At 44.1% G+C, this 21,992-nt stretch overlaps 1 protein-coding gene and 1 pseudogene across 1 annotated transcript in view; one reads left to right on the plus strand and one right to left on the minus strand.

Moving 5' to 3' along the window:
• The window catches only part of LOC126152346 (uncharacterized), a 349,747-nt gene that overhangs the window by 183,744 nt on the left and 144,011 nt on the right, over positions 1-21,992 (plus strand). The window lies entirely within an intron of this gene.
• On the minus strand, positions 7,268-7,385 carry LOC126163681 (5S ribosomal RNA; annotated as a pseudogene).

The raw sequence follows: 21,992 nt of genomic DNA on the forward strand, positions 1-21,992 counted from the left end.
GCTGATGTGATCCAACAAATTAATCAGTGGCCGGAGCGGGCGCAATATCACCGAATACAGTGTGGCGGAGCGGTGTCGTTGTGTGGACGTCGGCCGACCTCGTGGTGCTGCAAGGCTGCGCTCGTCTATTCACTCCTAGCTATCTTGCTCAGTACATAGCTGAACCAAAACTTTCTATCTCCAAGCTCAATCGTTCCATTGGCTAAGTCCTAAACTGCAGAGATGCTCACTCTCTCTCAAGCAAGCTGAGTAAAGACCGCCATGTCCACACTCTAGTCAAGCTGGGAATGGAAGACCTCTACTAAGACTTTTCCCAGTCCGCTCTTCACCTCGGTTTCCCCTCCAGCAAAATCACTTACGCCAATTGCAGCACAAGTCGTGTTAATTATGCGCCACTTCCCAGCGCCGACCAATGCCTGCTCTGGGAAGTGAGCAAATTCCCACAAAATTTCCCTTCCTCTCAACTTCTGCAATTTAGTTCCTCCCAGACCACCCATCAAGATTAGAGTCTGCACAAAACACCAGTTTTTCCGGAATTCTGACTCCCAGGAGAGTACTTCAAATTCTTGGTCCTATGCTCCCATCGGAGGCTGGCGTATTTCATTCTGTCACTCTTCACCTGATTTACTTCAGACTCTGCGGACTGTGAGTTCAGCGTGAAGTTGCTATAGTCACGAACACGCATATTTTGGTCTCTGTTGACCGCTCCACCATAGCTTTGCGCGGCTTTCTCGCATGTTTCACTGAAAACGGGACGACGGACATTTATCAACAGGTGTACAAGTTCTCCATGTGCTTCCCGGTACACCAGCATAGGGTCAACCACCCACTCACTGTCACTCATCTTAAGGCAGCTGGAGGCCGCGCCCCGTTACTGCTTTCTCAGAGCTTGAGCCGCCCTAAGCTGCCTATTGTCACTTCCCTTCACCACTCCCCAGCCGGCCGCGGTCAACTCTGAATATTTCCCTGGGATAAACTAGCCTCCAGTAAATCGACGTGTTTCCACAAAGTTTTCATGTTGTGTGAATTACTTTAAAACCATCACCCGACATTAATTATTCCAATACGTCCATACTATACCCTCTACAAGATGCTTTGTGCCTTGTCAGTCATTTTTGTTCAGCCCTAGTGTTCACTCAACGTGAGGTAGGTGATCTTTAATGACTTCATGTAAGGGGCATAGTTCTTTCCTGTTCCTTTGTGAAGACTGTACCTTCGTCTCATCATCATAATCGTAGACCCACATCTCATCACCAGTTATTATTCATTCCAGAAAGATCTCGTTCTCATTTTCGCGATCCAAAACCTCTTCACAGATGGTGAGGCGAAGGTCTTTCTGATCTTGAGTCATGAGCCATAGGACGAACATGGCGGCAACACGATGCATTCCAAGAGGCAGTGTCAGGATTTCATGACATGATATGACTGAAATGTTACATACTTCTGCAATCTCTCGGAGAGTCAGTCTTCGATTGGCAAGCACAATTTCGTTGACGTTCCTGACATGATTGTCGTCGATAGACCTCGAAAGCGGTCCTGAACTAGGGTCGTCTTTAACTTTCGTCCAGCCACTTTTAAACCATGTGAACCATTTGTAACACCAAGTACGGCTCTGAGCACTATGGGACTTAACATCTGAGGTCATCAGCCCCCTTGAACTTAGAACTACTTAAACCTAACTGACCTAAGGACATCACACACATCCATGCCCGAGGCAGGATTCGAACCTGCGACAGTAGCGATCGCGCGGTTCCAGACTGAAGCGCCTAGAGCCGCTTGGTCACTCTGGCCGGCCACCGAGTACGGCTTGAGCACTCATCACCGTAGGCATCCTGCATCATTTGGTGTGTCTCTGTAAGGGTTTTCTTGAGTTGGACGCAAAATTCGGCCGCGTTGCTCCTCTAACTCTGCCATCTCGAAATTCGCAAACTGTGCGACACAACGTTCTAAAAATGTTCAAATGTGTGTGAAATCTTATGGGACTTAACTCCTAAGGTCATCAGTCCCTAAGCTTACACACTACTTAACCTAAATTATCCTAAGGACAAACACACCCACCCATGCCCGAGGGAGGACTCGAACCTCCGCCGGCACCAGCCGCACAGTCCATGACTGCAGCGCCTGAGACCACTCGGCTAATCGCGCGCGGCGACACAACGTTCTACTCAACACAGCACTGAACAATAACTAACAACAATACAATAATGAAATTTCTGACAGTTAAACACAGGCGTGTGCAGGTATGTCAACTACATTTCGCTCCAGCATACCATTGGCTCGAAATTGCGAATATTCCGGAATTTTTCGAACAGATCTCGTAAATCTCACGTGAAGACCGTGAAGGTAAAATCAGAGAGACTGGAGTCTCACGTACGTTACCAGCAACCGTTCTTACAGAGAGCAATTCGCTACTGGGCACGGAAAAGGGGACAGTGACCATGGCACAGAATGTACCCTCCGCCACACACCTGAAGGTGGCTTGCGGACTACAGATGTAGAGCCTAATGAATTACTGTTGCAGACACTGTGATACACAATCTACATTCCATGTGAGCTAGCATCGAGAAGACGTTAATATCTGATACGAAAATATAACCAAAAGAAGATATAGCCAAAAGAAGTCAAAGGTCTTGGAGAACCTTTCCCGTTCCTTTGTGAAGACTGTACCTTGGTCTCATCATCATAATCGTAGACACACGTCTCAACACTTCATTTAGCTACAATATAACAGGTTAGCAACTGAAAGCAGTTAATTCCATAAATTATTTGGGAGTAGGCATTAAGAGTGATTTAAAATGGTATGATCGTATAAAGTTGATCGTGGGTAAAGCAGATGCCAGACTGAGATTCATTGGAAGAATCCCAAGGAAATGCAATCCGAAAACAAAGTAGGTTACAGTACACTTGTTCGCCCACTGCTTGAATACTGCTCACCTGTGTGGGATCCGTACCAGATAGGGTTGATAGAAAAAGATAGAGAAGATCCAACGGAGAACAGCGCGCTTCGTTACAGGATCATTTAGTAACCGCGAAAACGTTACGGAGATGATGAATAAACTCCAGTGGAAGACTTTGCAGGAGAGACGCTCAGTAGCTCGGTACGGGATTTTCTTGAAGTTTCGAGAACATACCTTCACCGAGGAGTCAAGCAGTATATTGCTCCATCCTACATATATCTCGCGAAGAGACGATGAGGATAAAATCAGAGAGATTAGAGCCCACACAGAGGAATACCGACAATCCTTATTTCCACGAACAATACTAGACTGGAATAGAAGGGAGAACCGATAGAGGTACTAAGGGTGACCTCCGCCACACGCCGTCAGGTGGCTTGCGGAGTATGGATGTCGATGTAGAAGTCTTCCAGAATGAAACTAACCTCAGTCTGAGAGAGGAATATCTGAGAAGGTGCGTTTAGAGCGTAGTAAGTGAATCACGGACAGTAGGAAACCCGAAAAGAAGAGATTCTGTTTGAAATGTGGTGTTACAGAAGAAGCATGTTGGAAATTAGGTGGACAGATAAGTTGAGAAGTGAGGAGGTTCTCCACAGAATCAGTGATATGACGAAAATGTAGGAGACATTGACAAGAGCAAGGGAAAAAATAATAATGGTATTTGATAGAGCTGTGGAGGGTAAAAACTAGGGAAAGACACAGACTGAACTATATCCAACAATAGTTGAGGACGTTGAGTGTGCAGTAAGTGCTACTATGAGATAAAGACAGTGGCACAGGACAAGTTGGCGTGACGGAAAGCATGAAACCAGTCAGAAGACTGATGAAAAAAACGCACCTGTGTGTGTGTGTGTGTTTTGTGTGTGGCGGGGACGAAGCCAGGGGTTGGGGTCGCTGGCTTGTTAAAGAGTCTAGCGATTATTTGAATCTCTTGTATCCAAGTCACCACTATTGTATTTTTGCTGGAAAATACTAGACACTAGCTCATCTATCAATCGTGTATTGCTGAAGAAAAAGAGATTTCCCTCGTCTTGTCCGACGCAGCTGAATCCTTCAGTCCTCTCCCTCTCACACGGACGTTGTCGAATACAAAATCACATATTTCAACCGTAGGATCCGAAAGTCCAGACATTCTTCACGTTTGTTGCGCTAGATCAAAGCACTAATGCAACTTACGATCTGTGGCAGGTACCGTCTAAGCCACTATAGAGGATAGTATTTATCTGAGCATGGCGTTATCAATCCTGTCATCTGAGAGTGCCGTGTGTATCGGTTCTACCGAACGCTGCCTTCTGACTCATACCGCTAGCCGAACCTGCTCACTGTTATCGCGTTATCGCAGCCACGGGAAGTGATCTGCCATTAGCCGGGGTGACTCAGGTAGATATACGATATGCCGTGTATATTCCGGCGGTAAGGTGTACTTTGACCGACTGAGTGATTCATTCATGTTGAGAGCTTCTCACCTTGACGCTGATACGTTATCAATGGACCTGCAGTCAAACTTTTCAAACGTATTCTCCATCAGTGAAACACAGTGATCCTTGGAAATACTGATGACTCTAGAACAAATGTAAGAATAATGAGGGGTTTCCTACGGTAACATCGATAAGAAAATGCTTATAAACTTTTGTAATAAACATTGCGCAACATATCCCCCCCCCCCCCCCCCCTCCCAGATGAAATACGTGTTGCTGGGGATCTCAGGTATTGCTTCGGATGTTGGTCCTGAAACTTAGTGAATTCTGTCACTGATGTTGACGAAGTTTCAGTGACGTCTTTGCCTGCAGATGAGTAGGCGCTCCGTCAAAATATTGTGAAATCCCAGTGACACCATCCTTGGCAACGCATGACAGCTATAGCGTCACAAAGATGAGTATCTATTTTTCTTTTTGACACACAGTTTTAGTTACATAATCGTCTCTAGATATGCACCTACCAAACTCTTCTTTCCGATTACACGCGTTATTGTAAATGAAACTGAAAATACACTACCGGCCATTAAAATTGCTTCACCAAGAAGAAATGCACATGATAAACGGGTATTCATTGGACAAATATATTATACTAGAACTGACATGTGATTACATTTTCACGCAATTTGGGTGCATAGATCCTGCGAAATCAGTACGCAGAACAACTACCTCTGGCCGTAATAACGGCCTTGATACGCCTGGGCATTGAGACAAATAGAGCTTGGATGGCGTGTACAGGTACAGCTGCCCATGCTGCTTCAACACGATACCACAGTTCATCAAGAGTAGTGACTGGCGTATTGTGACGAGCCAGTTGCTCGACCACCATTGACCAGACGTTTTCAATTGGTCAGAGATCTGGAGAATGTGCTGGCCAGGGCAGCAAGCGAACATTTTCTGTATCCAGAAAAGTCCGTACAGGACCTGCAACGTGAGGTCGTGCATTATCCTGCTGAAATGCAGGGTTTCGCAGGGATCGAATGAAGGGTAGAGCCACGGTCGTAACACATCTGAAATGTAACGTCCACTGTTCAAAGTGCCATCAACGCGAACAAGAGGTGACGGAGACGTGTAACCAGTGGCACCCCATACCATCACGCCGGGTGATACGCCAGTATGGCGATGACGAATACACGCTTCCAATGTGCGTTCACCGCGACGTCGCCAAACACGGATACGACCATCATGATGCTGTAAACAGAACCTGGATTCATCTGAAAAATGACTTTTGCCATTCGTGCACCCAGGTTCGTCGTTGAGTACACCATCGCAGGCGCTCCTGCGTCAAGGGTAACCGCAGCCATGGTCTCCGAGCTGATAGTCCATTCTGCTGCAAACGTCGTCAGGGATCGAGACGTGGCTGCACGATCCGTTAGAGCTATGTAGATAAGATGCCTGTCATCTCGACTGCTAGCAATACGAGGTCGTTGGGATCTAGCACGGCGTTCGGTATTACCCTCCTGAACCCACCAATTCCGCTAATAGTCATTGGATCTCGACCAACGCGAGCAACAATGTCGCGATACGATAAACCGCAATCGCGATAGGCTACAATCCGACCTTTATCAAAGTCGGAAACGTGTTGGTACGCATTTCTTCTCCTTACACGAGGCATCACAACGACGTTTACCAGGCAACGCTGGTCGACTGCTGTTTGTGTATGAGAAGTCGGTAGGAAACTTTCATCATGTCAGCACGTTGTAGGTGTCGCCACCGGCGCCAACCTTGTGTGAATGCTCTGAAAAGCTAATCATTTGCATATCACAGCATCTTCTTCCTGTCGGCTAAATTTCGCGTCTGTAGCACGTCATCTTCGTGGTGTAGCAATTTTAATGGCCAGTAGTGTATGTTAATTTTATTTACTTATTTATTGTATTTACTAATTAAGTATTTAGAGAGTTCAATGGATTAGAAATAACAGCTCTTCTATGCACGGTGATGAAGCGCAGCCATGTACAAAATCTTGAAATTTAGAGAGTTGTTTTCTGTGCGCATGTTCACTGACGTGGTTGTAACATTAGTTTTAGCATATACTCGTATGTCGCGAAAAACAAATCGCATGTGCCCAGTGTTCTCTCCAATACATTCGTCATTCACCTGCGAGTGCTAATCGCAGATAGTTTTAGAAAGTGACATTATACTTCTCACGAAACTGACATTTCAGTCTCCATTGAGGCTGGAGGAGGTTGCCCTGGTAGTCCTTCAAACGAGAATGTATCGTGGTCAGCGTCTAATAGACGCACTGCCCGACCAATGAAATGTGGCTACCATGCTTTGCGCTAGTGATTAACTCTCATTCTGGTCGTAGCGGGGTCGTGTTGTCAGTCTATTAGGGAACAACTCCCATTCTGGTCGTAGCGGGGTTGTGTTATTAGTTTCTTAAAAGAGTCACCCTTGTTATTATTGCCAATTTCTTCAGTGTTCAACTCCGAAAGTGAATAGGTTTGTTAAACAGAAAGTAGTAGACAATGTTGGATACCTGGATACGGGAATTACAAAATGGACAGGTAACAGGCCTTTGTGTTAGCTCTCAGACTACGTCATACCAGAACGCTCTGATATTTGTAGCCAATACCGAAGCCAGATTGTTTCTCCAGACTTGTGTCCATGTTAAAAAACTAAAAACTTAACTCCTCCCGAACATGCCATGAAGACCCAATGGTACCGACCGGCCTCCGTGCCATCCTTAGCCCATAGACTTCACTGGATGTGGATATGGAGGTATATGTGGTCAGCACACCGCTCTCCCAGCCGTATGTCAGTTTACGAGACCGGAGCGGCTACTTCTCAATCAAGTAGCTCCTCAGTTTGCGTCACAAGGGCTGTGTGCACCCCACTTGCCAACAGCGCTCGGCAGATCGGATGGTCACCCATCCTAGTGCTAGCCCAGCCCGACAGCGCTTAACTTTGGTGATCTGACGGGAACAGGTGTTACCACTGCGGCAAGGCAGTTGGCCTTGTGCCCATGGTGTCGATGGGTATTTAAGAGGTATAGGATGTCTGGGAGTGCTCTTTATCGTGGCTCGGTAGATTAAGCCTATGGATGATTCAGAATTTCTTTACCGACGTAGCTCAAGCCTAAATACGCTGAAGAGCCAAAGAAACTGGTACACCTGCCTAATATCGTGTAGGGCTCCCGCGAGCACGCAGAAGTGCCGCAACACGACGTGGCATGGACTCGACTGATGTTTGAAATAGAGCTGGAGGGAATTGACACCATGAATCTGGCAGTGTTGTCCATAACTCCGTAAGAGTATGAGGGGGGTGGAGATCTCTTCTGAACAGCACGTTGCAAGGCATTCCAGATATGCTTGATAATGTTCATGTCTTGGTAGTTTGCTGGCCAGAGGAAGTGTTTAAACTCAGAAGAGTGTTCCTGGAACCACTCTGTAGCAATTCTGGGCGTGTGGGGTGTCGCATTGTCCTGTTGGAATTGCTCAAGTCCGTCGGAATGCACAATGAACAGATGCAGGTGATCACACAGGACGCGTACGTACGTGTCACCTGTCAGAGTCGTATCTAGACGTATGAGGGGTCCCATATTACTCCAAATGCACACGCCCACAGCATTACAGAGTCTCCACCAGCTTGAACAGTTCCCTGCTGACATGCAGGGTCTATGGATTCATGAGATTGTCTCCATATCCGTACATGTCCATCTGCTTGATACAATCTGAAACGAGACTCGTCCGACGAGGCAACATGTCTCCAGTCATCAACAGTCGAATGTCGGTGCTGCTAGGCCCAGGCGAGGCGTAATGCTTTGTGCCGTGCAGTCATCAAGGGTATAAGAGTGGGCCTTCGGCTCCGAAAGCTCATATCGATGATGTTTCATTGAATACTTCGCACGCTGACACTTGTTGACTGCCCAGCACTGAAATCTGCAGCAATTTGTGAAAGCGCTGCACTTCTGTCACGTTGAACGATTCTCTTCAGTCGTCTTTGGTCCCGTTTCTGCAGGATCTTTTTCTGGTCGCAACGATGTCGGAGATTTGCTGTTTTACCGGATTCCTAATAGTCATAGTACACTCGTGAAATAGTCGCACGGAAAAATCTCCACTTTTTCACTACCTCGGAGATCGTTCAAATGGCTCTGAGCACTATGGGACTTAACGTCTTAGGTCATCAGTCCCCTAGAGTTCGATTCCCGGCTGGGTCGGAGATTTTCTCCGCTCAGGGACTGGGTGTTGTGTTGTGTTCATCATCATTTCATCCCCATCCGGCGTGCAGGTCGCCCAATGTGGCGCCGAATGTAATAAGACCTGCGCCAAGGCGGCCGGACCTGCCCCGCGAGGGGCCTCCCGGCCATTGACGCCAAACGCTCATTTCCATTTCCAGTCCCCTAGAACTTAGAACTACTTAAACCTAACTAACCTAACGACATCAGACACATCCATGTCCGAGGCAGGATTCGAACCTGCGACCGTAGCAGTCCCGCGGTTCCGGACTGAAGCGCCTAGAACCGCACGCCCACCGCGCCCGGCTACCTCGGAGATGCTGTGTCCCATCGCTCGTGCGCCAACTATAACACCACGTTCAAACTCACTTAAATCTTGATAACTTACCATTGTAGCAGCGGTAACCGATATAACAACTGCGCCAGACACTTGTTGTCTTACATGGGCGTTGCCGACCGCAGCTCCATATTCTGTCTGTTTACGTATCTCTGTACTTGAATACGCATGACTATAGCAGTTTCTTCGGCGCGTCAGTGTAGTATTTGTCAATGTAAACCAACGCAGTTCTCAGGGGATTATCATGTCTCCGTGGGTCTGCAGGCTGATGAATGAAGATCATAATTATGCTCCCTTCTTCGGCCTCCAAAATCCAGTATGTCTGTGCGTGATAGATTGTGATGCTGTGCGAGCCCGTTTTCCTTAGTCCGAGTCTCCCTATGTTACATGGTGAGGCATTTTTATAAAGGATGTTTTAAATATGTTTAGGCTGCATATGAGCCATGACATTGCTGATATAATCTGTCTTTCAAAGGGCCTAGGCACTGGAAATATCGCTGATATATGATTTATTTTCTCCAGGCTATAAGTGGGCGTGGGAGTCGGTACAGGTTCCATCAGACTGGACGAAAGCAGTAATCACACCAATCTTTAAACATGGAAACAGAAAAGATTGTAACAACTACAGAGGTATCTCTTTAATCAGCGTTGTGGGTAAAATCCTCTCAGGTATTGTTGAAAGGAAAGCGCGAGTATTAGTTGAGGACAAACTGGATGAAAATCAGTGTGGGTTTAGGCCTCTTAGAGGTTGTCAGGACCAGATCTTTAGCTTACGGCAAATAATGGAGAAGTGTTATGAGTGGAACAGGGAATAGTATCTATGCTTTATAGATCTAGAAAAGGCAATAACTTCCTAGGAGGAAGTTATTTTCTGTTCTACGAGATTATGGAATAGGAGGCAACTTTTGCAAGCAATTTATATAGACAGTCAGGCAGCAGTTAGAGTTGACGGTAAATTGAGTTCATGGTTCAGAGTAGTTTCAGGGGTAAGACAAGGCTGCAACCTGTCTCCACTGTTGTTCATATTATTTATGGATCATATGTTGAAAACAATAGACTGGCTGGGTGAGATTAAGATATGTGAACACAAAATTAAGCAGTCTCGCATATGGGGATGACTTAGTTGTGATGGCAGATTCGATTGAAAGTTTGCAAAGTAATATTTCAGAGCTAGATCAGAAATGTAAGGACTATGGTATGAAGATTAGCATTTCCAAAACGAAGGTAATGTCAGTGGGAAATAGATATAAACGGATTGAGTGCCAAATAGGAGAATCAAAGCTAGAACAGGTGGACGGTTTCAAGTACTTAGGATGTATATTCTCACAGGATGGCAACATAGTGAAAGAACTGGAAGCGAGGTGCAAGAAGGAAGTCAGTTCCAAGACTAAGTTATCTTCTGCAAGAAGGAAGTCAGTACCAAGACTAAGTTATCTGTGCACTGTTCAATCTTTTGACCAACTTTGTTGTATGGTAGCGAAAGCTGGTTGGATTCAGGTTATCTTATCAATAAGGTTGAGGTTACGGATATGAAAGTAGCTAGGATGATTGCAGGTACTAGTAGATTGGAACAATGGCAGGAGGGTGTCCACAATGAGGAAATCAAAGAAAAACTGGGAATGAACTCTATAGATGCAGCAGTCAGGGCGAACAGGCTTAGATGGTGGGGTCATGTTACACGCATGGGAGAAGCAAGGTTACCCAAGAGACTCATGGATTCAGCAGTAGAGGGTAGGAAGAGTCGGGGTAGACCTAGGAGAAGGTACCTGGATTCGGTTAAGAATGATTTTGAAGTAATAGGCTTAACATCAGAAGAGGCACCAATGTTATCACTGAATAGGGGTTCATGGAGGAATTTTATAAGGGGGACTATGCTCCAGACTGAACGCTGAAAGGCATAATCAGTCTTAAATGATGATGATGATGATGATGATAATAATAATAAGTATTAATAAAAAAGGGTTTCTGAAGTCAGTCTAGATTGCGTAGACGTCGTTGTCTAAGCATGTCCTTAATGGTGGACGCCTTGTTGTGTCAATTCTTTTGGACAATCCATAATGGACTGAGAGCTTGTCCCAAACTGTAACTTGGGCTGTGGTGACATGCGTCAAGGTTAGTCTTCATGGAGTAGAAAGGTGGTTGAGTATTGGCACAGAACATTTGTGGTATTGTGCTAGCCGTACAGTCCCTTTACAAGTATACAATGTATAGTGTGACACTCGGGAGATGTATGTGCAGGTATAGCTGCACATAGAAACACACCCTTATCGCCCTCTATGTTTCCGGTAAGTGTTCATCGCGTTTTTCCCGGTGGCAACCTTGCGGCTTAGCTACCTGTCGTCCATCCGCTAGTTAGAGCCCGTTCCATTGTGTAAGACTTCCGGCTTCCACCGGCATGGTTGTAACAGGCTGCTTTTTATCTACCGCAAACGTGTTGGGTGAACTTCAAGGAAAATCCGATGCTTCCCTATTTATTCCTGACTGATCGCTGAGAAAAATGAAATGAAATGGTCGTACGGCATTACTGGCCGGGAGACGACATGTGTAGTAGTTCGTAGTGCAAGTCTTTCTACTTGACGCCACTTCGGCGACTCTCGCGTCGATGACGATGAAATGATGATGAGGGCAACACAACACCCAGTCCCGTAGAAAATCTCCGACCCGGCCAGGAAACGAACTTAGACCCTCCAAGGGTCTAGAGTCCAGACGCTCGCTGAAATTTTTATGTGAAAATTTTGTAACGTGCATGGTTTCTAAGGTACTGTATCTGTACCGACATTTACGTCGTGTATCAGCCCCACAGTATGTATCAGAGCGAACAGAGCATACCCGAATCAGCCCACCCAACAACCCTCTTTTTTTCAATTCTGGGATAGTATTGTACACAGAAAGAGGGATTGTCACTATATATAATTGGTCGCAAACTGATTTATTCGCCATTAACACATTTCGATATATCATCATCAGAAAACAGAATAAAATACAAAGCAAAGCTCACAGAAGTAAGTACACAAGTCACTGAAATTAAGACTCCGCATCCCTATGGAGTCAAGTGCCAAACGCATACTTAATGAGAAGTCTTATTTTCAGTGACTTATGTGCTCACTTTTCTGAAATTTTCCTTGTATTTTATTCTGTGTTCTGAGAGGTTGATGTATCTACACGCCTAATGGAAAGTAAATTAATTTGTGACCAAGGTGTTTCCAAAATTGTATGCTGTGGCAAATCCGAATGGTCGCTTGCCTCAAATATGGAAGAATTTCTGACTGAAGAGATGAAGAAGGCATTTCGACACTTTTCTATACAAGCCCGTCTTTATCTCAATTTTCTCTTGCGGTCGCTACGCGAAATTGTGTTGCAAAGTTTGAGGACACGAAGAGGAGACAGTAGATGACGATGCGGTACACTGCAAGACGTGGCGTGCACGCTATCGACTTACTATTTTGTGCAGGTGGTGCCACACACGTCCTAAATATTTGAAAAAACTCACATTTAAGAACCACAGAGAGCTGCTAATGAAATAAGCGCTTAATCATTACTAATTTTAATCAGCAACTCACCACTACGTATTGTAAAAGCTATTTTGTCAAATAACGGCATTTCTAAGAAACGTGGGTGGGGAGGGGGGGTATGTTGGTAGTTCACAACAGAAAACAGAAAGAATTTAGTTATTGTTTACTGTATTAAAAAAAGAATGTTACTATTTTCGAATTAATACATTCATCTTCAAATGGGAACATATACATTCGAAACAAGTATTGTTACTTCTTTTTAATAAAGTAAACCAAAACCAAATCCTGACTGGTAGTTGCTATGTATTAAGTATTATGAAATTGTTTACATCAGCCGGTATGGTGTCATTCTTATTGTGGCATGAAAACATAAAATAAATAACCATCCTTAGTCACTGAAACTGCTGTTGATAGTAATGTGCGTCATTACAATCAACAGTGCACGATATCATTAAATAATCTTGACGACACGATAAGAATGATCCCATAAAGACTGATGGAAATAGTTTTATGATACCTAATAATGATCGAGTGATCGAAACTTGTAGTGGAACTTGTGGAAGTGTAATTCTGCCTTAAGCAAACACAAATTCTTCTTTAAGACCCATTCATGTTCCCGTGATGATGGTGGAGCTTGCAGCTTTCTCCTTCATACCCTGTGTGTGTAGCATAGAATGAAAGTGCTAGAAACTTATTATTAAAAATATGTGATTACTTGAGCCCTGTATTGCGCAGTCGAGTGAACAGTGGTGTGTTGGCTGACGTCACTGTGAACAGTTTTCAACATCTCAAAAAGACGCCAAAATACAACCAATAAAATTGCACATCAAATGAACTACTAAATTTTTTCTGAATGAATTATCGAAATTACTTTAATTAAAGTCCTCTGTTGATTTACGTAGCTAAATTGCGAAACTAAGCTCAGAATAAGAAAAATGTTTCATTCACGGATATGTCACCCTGTTTGCTGAATTGTGCTTGTATAACTAGAAAATAACCTTCAGACTGAATGTAGGCTATCTGACCTAATCACTGATTAAGTGAGTAATGTCCTTGTACTGTATGTACAGTGTAACTTTATGATTATGGCCCTGAACTATACTTGCACTTACACTACGTGATCAAAAGTATCCGGACATCCCCACAAACATACGTTTTTCATATTAGGTGTATTGTGCTGCCATCTAGTGGCAGGTACTCCATCTCAGCGATCTCGGTAGTCATTAGACATCGTAAGAGAGCAGAACGGGGCGCTCCGCGGAACTCACGAACATCGAACGTGGTCAGGTGATTGGGTGTCACTTGTTTCATACGCCTGTACGCGAGATTTCCACACTCCTGAACATTCCAGAGTCACTGCTGCCGATGTGATAGTGAAGTGGAAACGTGAAGGGACACTTATAGCACAAAGGCGTAAAGGCGTTGACTGACAGAGATCGCCGACAGTTGAAGAGGGTCGTAATGTGTAATAGGCAGACATCTATCCAGACCATCACACAGGAATTCCAAACTGCGTCAGGATCCACTGCAAGTACTATGATAGTTAGGCAGGAGGTGAGAAAACTTGGATTTCATTGTCGAGCGGCTGCTCCCAAGCCACACATCAAGTCGGTAAATGACAAACGACGCATCGCTTGGTGTAAAGAGCTTAAACATTGGACGACTGAGCAGTGGTAAAACGTTGTGTGGAATGACGAATCACGGTACACAATACAGCGATCCGATGGCAGGGTGTGGGTATGGCGAATGCCCGGTGAACGTCATCAGCCAGCGTGTGTAGTGCTGACAGTAGAATTCGGAGGCGGTGGTGTTATGGTGTGGTCGTGTTTTTCATGGAGGGGGGATTACACCCCTTGTTATTTTGCGTGGCACTATCACAGCACATGTTTTAAGCACCTTCTTGCTTCCCACTGTTGAAGAACAATTCGGGGATGGCGATTGCACCTTTCAACACGATCGAGCACTTGTTCATAATGCACGGCCTGTGGCGGAGTGGTTACACGACAATAACATCCCTGTAATGGACTGGCCTGCACAGAGTCCTGACCTGAATGCTATACAACACATTTGGGATGTTTTGGAACGCCAACTTCGTGCCAGACCTCGCCGACCGACATCAATACCTCTCCCCAGTGCAGCACTCCGTGAAGAATGCCATTCCCCAAGAAACCTTCCAGCACCTGACTGAACGTATTGCCTACGAGAGTGGAAGCTGTCATCAAGGCTAATCGTGGACCAACACCATACTGAATTCCAGCGTTACCGATGGAGGGCGCCCCGAACTTATGTCATTTTCAGCCAGGTGTCCGGATACTTTAGGTCACATAGTGTACCTCGGTTCAGTATTAAGTTTTCTCCCGAAAGTGGAGCAGAGCAATCAGCGCCGCACCAAAGCTAAATTACAAATAGTAAGCCGAAAATAACATTCAAAAGTGTGTAAAGTGGCATGTGCAATGCGGACACTCGCAACATACAATTTCTTGTATGGGAATAATTTTTGGTGCTAATGTTCTACAAATGATTTTTCTAAAACAATTTTATAGCAGAGAATTACTTTATAGCTTTACAATATCGTGAACAATAGTAACTTTATACAGAAGTGCCTGGATTTAGAGACACTCTAACTGATTGAAACTTCCTGGCAGATTAAAACTGTGTGCCCGACCGAGACTCGAACTCGGGACCTTTGCCTTTCGCGGAGAAGTGCTCTTGCCCGCGAAAAGCAAAGGTCCCGAGTTCGATTCTCGGTCGGGCACACAGTTTTAATCTGCCAGGAAGTTTCATATCAGCGCACTCTCCGCTGCAGAGTGAAAATCTCATTCTGGACTCTAACTGATTGATTATTTAAAAATTTACTTTTATCATAAGATTAAGCCACCTTAATGACCTCGATTTTTCCACACTCTTCTGTAGCTGTGAGCAATCCATGAGATAAATGTTTGAACCAAATCTCCGTGCAACAAATATCTTTACAACAGAGTGCTAACTACGCGGAAGTAAGCAAAACAAGAAATTTCCTTTCATTCACAATTCTTCACGGGACTCTTTTCAAAATCCATAAATACTCTTATCATCACCTGATTCAGTAATTTCAAGAAAATGTGTCTTCTGCTTCCCAACACACCTCTATTAAAAATAATCTACCTCTGTGAGCGCCCACAGGCAGAGACGGCGTAACAAAATTTCAGATGTGTGCTTGTCGATATACGAAAGTAAGAAATTAACAATTCTGTAATAGTCAAAACACGACTAGTACACCTCACAAGCTTCCCAGAAACATATGCTGTGTAGATGTTACAGAAGAATTTTTGTTTGCTCAAGACAGATTTATATATCCATAAGTGTGCATGTGAAAGCAAAAAGTAAGCTTCGACCACGAGATGGACAGTCAGTGACGGTTTATTTCAACAGCAGCTCCAGGCATTTCTTAAATTGGCTTTTTTCAACGACTGGCTCTCCTCTGTTGCACTCATTTACACATACAGATACACACTTTACTTCTTCATGTTTTTGTTTGTAACAACGTATCACCCCAAAAACAAAATAAAAAGTGATTTTAATCGTCCCCGTATCAATTGATGTGTCAAGGATTTCCCTTGGTTGCATAGCAAACACCGTACTGGTAATTCCACTCATAGTCATACCAAAGCACAGGATAAGGAACCTCCTCTCCCACAGCTCCCCCCCCCCCCCCCCCTTCAAATATGTATTGCAGTAAACTGTCTAACATTTGCAAATGATTTTGCTGTATTTTCTGAAAATCAAGCAGACGCAGATATACGAGTCAATCTCTTGGAGCAAATAGCCATTATAGCCATTAAGAAGCTCTCAGGATCTGTACAGTTACAGAACCAAATAAAAGTAAAAACCATCCACAATTATAAGTTTCTAATATTGGTCTAAAACGAATTAATAAATAAACCCCTGATAGGATGACCCTTGTCCATTTCATCAAATTCCTGATTTGGGGTTTGAATAGGACTAGATATTAACAATAAATTTATCGTCAACAGAAAAAATGCATCTCCACAGACGGACGTAGGTCAAATGGAATATCGAAAAGTTCTCGTATCTAGGAGAGATAATTCAAGAAAATGGATAAGAAAAATCTCCCACAAATGAAAGGATACATAATATGGAACAACAAACAATATTTGCCATAAAAAAGTGCACGTAGAGAAATGAAAAAATTATGTAGTGAAATGAAAAAGCCACACGACGCTAGTCAATGCCTGCCACTGAATTACAGATTAAACGAACTAGTAACTTTCAGAGTACGCTGATGCATTAGCTCCTTACTTAACAATCATATACGACCGTTCGCTCGACGAAAGAACCGTATCCAAAGATTGGAAAGTTGCGCAGGTCACACCAATATTCAAGAAAGGTAGTAGGAGTAATCCACTAAATTACAGGCCCATATCGTTAACGTCGATATGCAGCAGGATTTTGGAACATATATTGTGTTCAAACATTATGAATTACCTCGAAGAAAACGGCCCATTGACACACAGACAACACGGGCTTAGAAAACATCGTTCTTGTGAAACACGACTAACGTCTTATTCACATGAGGTGTTGAGTGCTTTTGACAAGGGATTTCAGATCGATTCCGTATTTTTGGATTTCCAGAAGTCTTTTGACACTATACCACACAAGCGGCTTGTAGTGAAATTGCGTGCTCTCAGTTGTGTGACTCGATTTGTCATTTCTTGTCAGAGAGGTCACAGTTCGTGGTAACTGACGGAAAGTCATCGAGGAAAACAAAAGTGATTTTTGCCGTTCTCCAAGGTAGTGTTATAGGCCCTTTGCTATTCCTTATCTATATAAACGATTTGGGAGACAATCCGAGCAGCCGTCTTAGGTTGTTTGCAGATGACGCTGTCGTTTGTCGACTAATAAAGTCATCAGAAGATCAAAACAAATTGCAAAACGATTTAGGAAAGATATCTGAATGGTGCGAAAATTGGCAGTTGACCCTAAATAAAGAAAAGTGTGAGGTCATCCACATGAGTACTAAAAGGAATCCGTTAACCGACTACACGATAAATCAGTCTCATCTGAAAGCTGTAAATTCAACTAAATACCTAGGTATTACAATTATGAACAACTTAAATTGGAAGGAACACATAGAAAACGCTGTGGGGAAGTCTAACCAAAGACTGAGTTTTATTGGCAGGACACTTGGAAAATGTAACAGGAGACTGCCTACACTACGCTCATCCGTCCTCTTTTAGAATACTGCTGTGCAGTGTGGGATCCTTACCAGATAGGACTGAAGGAGTACATCGAAAAAGTTCAAAGAAGGGTAGCACGATCTGTATTATCGCGAAATATGGGAGAGAGTGTCACAGAAATGATACAGGATTTGGGTTGGCCATCATTAAAAGAAAGGCGTTTTTCGTTGCGACGGTATCTTCTCACGAAATTCCAATCACCATCTCTCTCCTCCGAATGCGAAAACATTTCATTGACACCGACCTACATAGGGAGTAACGATCATCACGATAAAATAAGGGAAATCTATGCTCGTATGGAAAGATATAGGTGTTCGTTCTTTCCGCGCGCTATACGAGATTGGAATAATGGAGAATTGTGAAGGTGGTTCGATGAACGCTCTGCCGGGTACTTAAATGTGATTTGCAGAGTATCCATGTAGATGTAGATGTAGAATACTAGACAGAATATACTGAAACATCTCCTTGGAAAATTTAGGAATGATAGAGCTGATAAACCTCTTACGTTATTTGTTTTTCAAACAGCTGAGCAAAACTGAACGTACTCAGACATTTATTTCTTTACTTATTCTGATCATCACTAAACTGACACACAATATTTTTAGCGCAACGCAATCTGATTTTCAGTAATACCTACAAAAGAATGGCCCTGACTAACTATAACCTTCACCTTTCATGAATCACTTACCTCACAAAAATCTTCGTTACTACTGCAATACAGCGGGCGCCAATACTGCCAGCTAAATAAAGGATTCTAACTGCTGAAGGCACTAACTACTGATAGGCATAGTTATAAAATGAAAGATTTTGGTAGAGAACAAACAATGTATTTACCTTGATAGTGTTCAAAAGTCATCACATATATATATCAGTTCATGATATACAGTATTACAAATTTACTCTTTCTGATGGACACACGTCCAGATCGTCCGCTCTCAAAATTCTGCCATCTCTCTCCCCACATCCACCACTGCTGGGGGCTCACCTCCAACTGCGCAACGCTACGTGCTGTTCACATGCAACTGCCCGACACTACAGTAGCGAATATTCCAACAACGCCAACCAGCCACAGGCTGCACACAGCACAGCCAGTGATTTTCATACAGAGCGCTACGTGACGTTACTAACACAAAAACCTAAACAGACTACTTACAATACATGAGGAAAATTTTAGGTCCGGTAAGAAGCACAGAAGAGTGGAAGATAAGAAGCAGTGATGAAAAAACGTAGTTCTTTCCAGCCAGACTATTTGGAGTCCAGACAGCTATTACACGTAACACCAAAATTCGCAGCACCTGAAAACGACTATCGGATCGCTCGTCGAAATATTGTACATAAAACAGAAACAGCAACTCAGCTGAACTCCTGCAAGTGCACCGTTAGTGAAGAAATACACTGTGCAGTCGCTTTAATGTGGTCACCTGTCAATAGTCTGAACGTCCGCCATTTGAGACGTGCAGGAATAGTGTCAACAACGTTCTGGAAGGTACCGACAGAGATTTTGACTGGCTTGCGCGACACGAACCGACAACAGCTCTTCAGTTCTCTACACCCGAACGGTATCGCTACGGAAATGCATACTGAATAGCGCAGGGACTCTAATTCGAGTACTAGACCGTTCGGTGCTCTTGAGTACCTAAACGATCGGCACAATGGCGGAAAGATACAGAATAGGCACCCCGGGCCGTGCCGACTCCAGCGCCGCGGCCCTACGCTGCCGAGTTGAGGATCTATGGCGCTAACAACCTGATGGAAGTGGTCTCACATGTCATGCCATGCACATCCAGTTACAGCGTTGGCGTGAAAATTCCAGTCTTCGTCGCCGATGAACAGCAGTCAGCATGGGTGCAAAGTGAGGCGCGTGCTGCAGAGGCTGACGCGCAGCAACGTTCGCGTAACTGTTGCTGAGGGGACTTCGGTAGTCGCGTCGTTGATCTGGATGGTCAGTTGCACGTCTGTTCGCCCGTACACATTTCCGCACCCGTTGTTGATCACTGTCATCTGTGGCACATGGTCAGGTGTGAGGTAAACTCGTCACGGTACTCTTCAAACCATGCACATTGAACACTCGCTTGTCACCTTGGCATCCTGAGTTCGATTCCTGGCCAATACAAAAAGCATTTCTTTGCTTTTCCGTCAAGCCTAAAATACATGAAAATGGCAAAATCGGTAGCACTCGAGGCTTGGTGGATGGCTCGCTAAATATAAGTGTTGTTTGACTAGGGCCTCCCATAGGGTAGACCATTCGTCGGGTGCAACTCTTTCGATTTGACGCCACTTCGGCGACTTGCGAGTCGGTGGGGATAAAATGATGATGATTAGGACAACACAACAACTAGTCCCTGAGCGGAGAAAATCTCCGACACAGACAGGAATCGAACCCGGGCCCTTAGGATTGACAGTCTGCCACGCTGACCACTTTTTCTTAAAATCTCATTTTGTTCTATATTGTTCGTTGACTTTGTTGGTGGCGGACGTTTGATGACACTCGTTCAGGTTGTTCGTTGATCCGCTCATCAGTTTTTTTTTCCGGCCGATGTGGCCGAGCGGTTCTAGGCGCTTCAGTTTGGAACCGCGTGACCGCTACGGTCGCAGGTTCGAATCCTGCCTTGGGCATGGATGTGTGTGATGTGCTTAGGTTAGTTAGGTTTAAGTAGTTCTAAGTTCTAGGAGACTGATGACCTCAGATGTTAAGTCCCATAGTGCTCAGAGCCATTTGAACCCTTCTTTTTTATTGCGGAGGGTAGCTAAACCCTCTGGCCGAACACGCTGAGCTACCGTGCCGGCACCACTCAGCTACCGGGGGGTGGACGATGGCTCGCTTATTCGGTATCTTTTCGGTCATTGTTTCTTGTTTTTTTTTCCTGTTTATTTCGAATACCTACGTCATTTAAATACGAAATTCATTAAATCCATGCTAATTAACACATAGCTAGTCGTCATTTTTGTGAAAAATGCACATTTTGTTGTTTCTAATTACACATCACAGACAAAAATTCACTTTTTACTGCAAACATAAATTGTTAATTATCAACCTTTCATGTAGAATTGTTAATAAAGATTGTCTGAACTTAAAAAAAGCACGCATTAATTTTTGTTCATGTTTATGAATTTTACGCTTCACGGAAATACTCGTAAGAACATGCACTTTCGTTTAAAAATTGCCAGGGTCAGGAATTGTACCTGAGCCACGCACGTGACTGGGGAGCATTCTACCACGCAGCTATGCGGCCCACTGGAAAGCTGCACTTCTTGCAAAGTGTTAACGTCACTTACAAAATTTCAAAATCGGTTTTCACGAGAATTTTTGAGAGTTGCATCGAACAGCTCTCGTGAATGATGTTTCTGTTCTCAGCTTCATGTACTGTAAATATAAAGAAATTAAAAATAAGAAGAAAAAAAGGCTGCCTGTCGAAAAATCGTCTAGAGTTTGACGGAACGGCTTTGACCGATTAATAGTTCAGTTCTGAACTTTATATATTGTAAATATAAAAAAAATTACAAAAATCCGATTCCAGTGTGGTCTCCTTCGGAGCCATGGAGTTTCCAGGCACTGTGCTCTCCCGTTGCATTTGTGCCCTGAAAACGACAGGGTGTGCACCTGTCGCAATACGGCGATTGTCGAAGACGTTAACCGGATACATCCCCCTAAGTTTCCTGAACATTTTATACGGCGGGAGAATCTTAAGTTTCACAGCATCTACATCTACATCTACATCTACATCTACATCTACATGATTACTCTGCAATTCACATTTAAGTGCTTGGCAGAGGGTTCATCGAACCACAATCATACTATCTCTCTACCATTCCACTCCCGAACAGCGCGCGGGAAAAACGAACACCTAAACCTTTCTGTTCGAGCTCTGATTTCTCTTATTTTATTTCGATGCTCATTCCCACCTATGTAGGTTGGGCTCAACAAAATATTTTCGCATTCGGAAGAGAAAGTTGGTGACTGAAATTTCGTAAATAGACCTCGCCGCGACGAAAAACGTCTTTGCTTTAATAACTTCCATCCCAACTCGCGTATCATATCTGCCACATTCTCTTCCCTATTACGTGATAATACAAAACGAGCTGCCCTTTTTTGCACCCTTTCGATGTCCTCCGTCAATCACACCTGGTAAGGATCCCACACCGCGCAGCAATATTTTAACAGAGGACGAACGAGTGTAGTGTAAGCTGTCTCTTTAGTGGACTTGTTGCATCTTCTAAGTGTCCTGCCAATGAAACGCAACCTTTGGCTCGCTTTCCCCACAATATTATCTATGTGGTCTTTCCAACTGAAGTTGTTCGT

This window comes from Schistocerca cancellata, chromosome 2 (assembly GCF_023864275.1).
Source record: "Schistocerca cancellata isolate TAMUIC-IGC-003103 chromosome 2, iqSchCanc2.1, whole genome shotgun sequence".
Classification (NCBI taxonomy): Eukaryota; Metazoa; Arthropoda; class Insecta; order Orthoptera; family Acrididae; genus Schistocerca; species Schistocerca cancellata.